Raw genomic sequence first — 5,643 nt, forward strand, 5'->3', positions numbered from 1 at the left:
AACCATTCATATAGCATTCATAAAAAATATTAACCACAACATGAAGTAACAATCATAAACAGATTAACTTATAAAATCCACATAGTCAAATAACATACTTGTTCAACCAAACCATGCAAATAAGGAAATAATAAATTGTTCAAATACCATAGTAATATAGCCAAAATACAAGGCTGAAAATCAAAGTAGTAATAATATTAAAATATAATTCTAAGATGATGGAGGCGGCGGTGGTGGAAGATCGAAGCTTGATCGGATGTAAGATACATCTTCTTCAACCTTTGTCATCCTTGACTCCATTTCATTGAAGCGCATATCCACTTGCAATTCTAAAGTATCAAACCTTTCACCAACAAAGGTTTGAAGACCATCAAACCTTTCCAAAATCTTCGAAAGAAGAGATGAATCTTCTCCCTCATGTCCTTCTTCACCAATATTTCTAGCACCCTTCTTTACCCATGATCCATCATGCTCCTTAATATAACCAAAGGATGCTATGACTGAAGCGCCTATAAGGAATGATCTCTTGATTGGAAAGAATTGGCTGCATAAAAAACAAAGCAAAGAAACCAAGTAAGACAAGCACAAAAACAAAACAAAGAAACCAACCAAGTAAAGCACCATCGAAGACTCACCATTAATAACCTGGCAAATAGCCCCACCAAAGGCAGACCAAAAATGCATCAAAGATGAGCAAAATAGCTCTGATTTAAGTGGTGCCTCCACTCCACCGACTCATTAATAGGCAACTTGCAAGCAAGCAAAGAATTGCTAACTAGGAATGAATACCATCCTACAACAGCCAGAAAATAGTTGTATAAGCCAGATCTGTTCGAGAAGAAAAGCACAAATAAATTGTTGGAACAATAAAATAAAACCAATAACAAAATGAATAAGCCCCAAAACATATTAGACATCAATCTAAAAAGGACAAAAGGCAGCCTCAGGGACCACCTGGATGACAAAAAAAAAAAAACTCCACTAAAAAACATACACATGCAACTAAACTTAGCAGGAAGGCAACAAAAGCAAAACCTCATATACACATGGAACCGAACTTAGCAGCAAGGCAACAAAAGCAAAACCTCATATGCAGAACACAAAGCTGTACATACTGGAATGAATATACCTGCATGAAAAACAAAGCAAGGAAACGACGTGAGTAAAGCACCAACCAACACCCAACACCAGAAATAGTTGCATAAGTTGAAAAACATAAATAAATGTTACGAACAATTAAATAAAGCTGATAACAAAATCAATAAGACACAAAACATATTATACATCAATGCCAAAAAACAAACAATTCCACCAAAAAACATGCATATGCAACTAAACTTACCAGGAAGGCAACAAAAGCGAAACCTCATATGCAGAACACAAAAGTGCAAGTGTCAGCAGGAGGAAAGGTAAACTGGAACGCAAGATACCTGCATGAAAACAAAGCAAGGAAACAAAGCAAGTAAAGCACCATTGAACACTCAACATTAATAACCTGGCAAATAGCCCCACCAAAGGCAGGCCGAAAATGGATAAAAGATCAGCAAAATAACTCAGATTAAGTTGCTAACTCCAGTCCACCATCCGATTAATAGACAACCTGCCAGCGAGCAAAGAATTGACTGCATGCAAAACAAAGAAAAGAAACAAAGCAAGTGAAGCACCATCCAACACTCAACATTAATGACCTGCCAAATAGTTACACCAAAGGCAGGGGAAAAATGCATAAAAGATGAGCAAAATACCTCAGATTTAAGCGGTGCCTCCATTCCACCCGCTGATTAATAGACAACTTGCAAGCGAGAAAAGAATTGGCTGCATAAAAAAAAAGCAAACAAACCAAGTAAAGCACCATCGAAGACTCACCATTAATAACCTGGCAAATAGCTCCACCAAAGGCAGACTAAAAATGCATCAAAGATGAGCAAAATACCTCTGATTTAAGTGGTGCCTCCACTCCACCGACTCATTAATAGGCAAATTGCAAGCGAGGGAAGAATTGCTAACTAAGGATGAATACCATCCTACAACAGCCAGAAAATAGTTGTATAAGCCAGATCTGTTGGAGAAGAAAAGCATAAATAAATGGTAGGAACAATCAAATAAAACTGATAACAAAATGAATAAGCCGCCAAACATATTAGACATCAACCTCAAAAGGACAAAAGACAACCTCAGGGACCACTTGGATGACAAAAAGGAAACAACTAAACATGCATAAATATATTAGGAAACATTCCACCCACCATCATCATCCCTCTGTCAAATACCAAATGCATATTGGAACAACAATCCCTGCAAAACACACAGTGCATGCACGGAACTAAACGTCAATGGACAAAACCAAAACATTGAAAACAAACATCATTTCTCGCCAAACACAACATGCATTGATGAAACAAAATCCCCACAACAAAAACCATAATCGATGAAACAAAAGCTGAACAGGAAAAACCAAAACCGGAGAATAATAGCTGAAAAAAAATGTCAACTTTTAACTAAAACCCAACGCTTAGATGGAAACAAAATGAAGACGAAACAGAGCCAACGCAGTAGCACACGACACCTGTAACAAATTTAACCAAAAGAAGACACCTGCAGCACTACGTGGAGCAACCAACAGCCTGGAAGTGGGATGCGGAAATGCCCAAAAAACCAATAAAATGGACACATGTCAACAGCTGGAGCATGGGCACAATAGGATTTTCCATAGACAACTCTTTTATAAGACTTAGTATAGATTTGTATCCGTATCCTGTGTTTTACACGTGTTTATAAAACATATATAGTTTTATTTTTGCATTACTAATCATTTACGTTATTGATAATAATAATAATATAAATAAATTCTTTTTATTTAAATTCCTATATATTTTAACAAACCAAATACTAAAATCTATTTAATTCTATTTTATTTAATTTTTATATTATTAATGATCATTCACGTTTATTGATAATGGAAGAAACTCTTAGACCCACTTAGTTACTATGAACACATAGATAACACTAAAATAAAAACTAGATATAAACCTGCATATATGTTGTGCGACTACTTAACATCTTTAGAAAAAAATGTATTATAAAGCCTTTTTATTTAGATTATTTTTAAAAAAATTTGAGTAATCAACCCATAATCCTCAAGATGTGAATGCTTAGTGTTCGATTAGTAGTTTAAAGCCTATAAGAAGAAGAAAAAAAAAGTTTCATTACATTTTTTACTTAAATTTTTAGTTTTTTTGGTGAATTTTATAAAACAAATATTTCTGCACATTTTATCCACTACTTTAAAAAATTGACAAAATTTTCTCTTTTATCATTTGTCTGTGTTGTTGCAAGAAATCTTAACGATTAGCTTAAATGGATTTAACTATAACTGCTTCAATACGGTTTCAAAATTTGAACAGTGATTCAAGCAATTTGGTTGTCGAGGGGGGAAATATGTCTCTTGACCTTTTGTGAACTCTCAAGTTACTAAAGAAAGTACTTGACCCAGGGTGATTTTTAATAGAAATATGAATGAGGTAATGTAAAGACTAAATTTGAAAGAAAAACAATGGAATAGGTACAAATAAATGAAAGATAACTCTAAAATATTTGCATAGATTGATTATTTTTTTATTAAAGGTCCTTACAATTATTTCAGAAACAACTATTTTTATTGTAAAATCTAACTTAACTGAACCTAAATCGTATTTTCCCATGTTCGTATATGATTTCTTCATTTTCAATTGATTTCGACTAGTTTATTTGTACTTCGGCTAGATGGCAACAAGGTGCATTCCCCTTAATTATTCTGATTTTTTAGGAACCATTTCCTCACTATTACAAAATACACCTTCAACATCGGTTATTTACGACATTCTACATCAGTTTTAAAACCGATGTTGAAAGTACAGATGTTAAATGTATTATTGTTAACATCGGTTTTTTAAAACTGATGTTAACATAAAAATGCTAACATCGGTTTTCTAAATAACTGATGTTATATAGAAAGAACTACAACAAAATAAGTGTATGCATAATAAACGTTGACATCGGTTTTCTACAAAACTGATGTTAATGTAAAATATTAACATCGGTTTTCTAGAAAAACTGATGTTAATGTAATATATTAGCATCGGCTTTCTATAAAAAACTGATGTTAACTAATATATTAACATCGGTTTTTCTAGAAAACCGATGCCAACGTTCATTATGCATACACTTATTTTGTTGTAGTTCTTTATATATAACATCGGTTATGTATAAATAACCGATGTTAACTTTTGTATATTAACATCGGTTATTTATAAATAACCGATGTTATTAGAAATAACCAACATCGGTTTTTTGAAAAACCGATGTTAAGGTGCATGTTGACATCGGGTTTTCTAAATAACCGATGTTGTTTACTATATTAACATCGGTTTTTATTAATAACCGATGTTGTTTTCAAGTTTTTTTTATATAAACTTTCTGTTTTTACAATAAACCCAAAATTGTACTTATAAAATGCAATTTCAGACCCAATTCACAGCAAATAAACATTTTATTCTGCTTTCAAGTAGTTTTAATCACAATAAACAATTAATAATTGATTTATTATTAACAACTATCAACAAATGAATTCAATGTTCAAATAACTTAGGAAATGGAAAAAATGTTAAACCAAAGTAAACTAAGCTAAATTTAATGTCCCTAAATTCTAGCTCTCAGCTCTAACTCGGAGATAATACTGTGTCCACTGAATCCGAAACGCCTTTAATCTCTCTGGCTCCAATGGTCTAGTTTCGTTAAAATACTGCATGATGAAATAAATGATAATAAGTTAATAATGTAATACAAATTATAAAAAAAATCGAATTTGTTTGAAATAAACGTATCGCTTCCCAGTTATTCCTAAAACTTCCTAAAATGTTGGTGGTCATCCATTGCATGACATAATAGCCGCACTCAGTGCTTCCTTTTTGTCCTTTACACTAGATACATAATGAAAATTAGATATTAATTAAACAATTAGTGTACAGACACATAAGAAGTGTATATAAGTGGAAGTTTTATGTAAATGATGTACCTTGACGACAATCCACCTAGCAGGAGCCTTTGATTTAGGCTATGGAGCATCATCAAGACCTTTTAAAGCACTATTCCAGATGAGTAACAATTAAAAAATGGTGTTGTTGAGGTATTTGAATGCAAATGCATTGAAAAAACAATGACCTGTTAATTATCCCCTTAAGGTAGTTGTCTGGCCTGTTATGCAATGAACAAAACCAGACAACTAGGTGTTCCTTGAGCACGATGACCACCATCTGCCAGTGTCCGCTGTAGTGGAGACGAATATGGGTTAGTATATTAGTAAACATTAATTAAATTCAGTTATTTTGTGTCACTTACCCATTCAGGTAGGCTCCAAGGTAGACATCGCATTTTGAACTCTGCATCCAACTCTTTATGTAACTTTCAGTCTCAAACTGTGATTGCCCAGACCTCTAAATGGAATGTGGCTCGAGGAATCCCTACAGATTAGAATTCCCCGCTTGCATACTTGTTTCAGTCAAATGCTTGTTTATGTTAAGTCAAAGTTAAATATTTCTGAATTGAAAGCAATAACTTAGGTAATTAAAAGTAATCTAAAATGACTTACAAAATCCACAACTATAA

The 5,643-nt window shown here is 33.1% G+C and overlaps 1 long non-coding RNA gene across 1 annotated transcript; it reads right to left on the minus strand.

The window, feature by feature from the left end:
- Positions 1-643: 643 nt before the first annotated feature.
- LOC112999633 (uncharacterized) lies at positions 644-2,404 on the minus strand. Its single transcript, XR_003264845.2, has 5 exons — positions 2,247-2,404; positions 1,934-2,024; positions 1,746-1,815; positions 1,343-1,622; positions 644-1,129 (listed from the first exon to the last, which is right to left on the minus strand). It is a non-coding gene; the product is annotated as an uncharacterized lncRNA (long non-coding RNA).
- Between the last annotated feature and the right edge of the window lie 3,239 nt (positions 2,405-5,643).

The sequence above is a fragment of the Glycine max genome, chromosome 15, assembly GCF_000004515.6.
Source record: "Glycine max cultivar Williams 82 chromosome 15, Glycine_max_v4.0, whole genome shotgun sequence".
Classification (NCBI taxonomy): domain Eukaryota; kingdom Viridiplantae; phylum Streptophyta; class Magnoliopsida; order Fabales; family Fabaceae; genus Glycine; species Glycine max.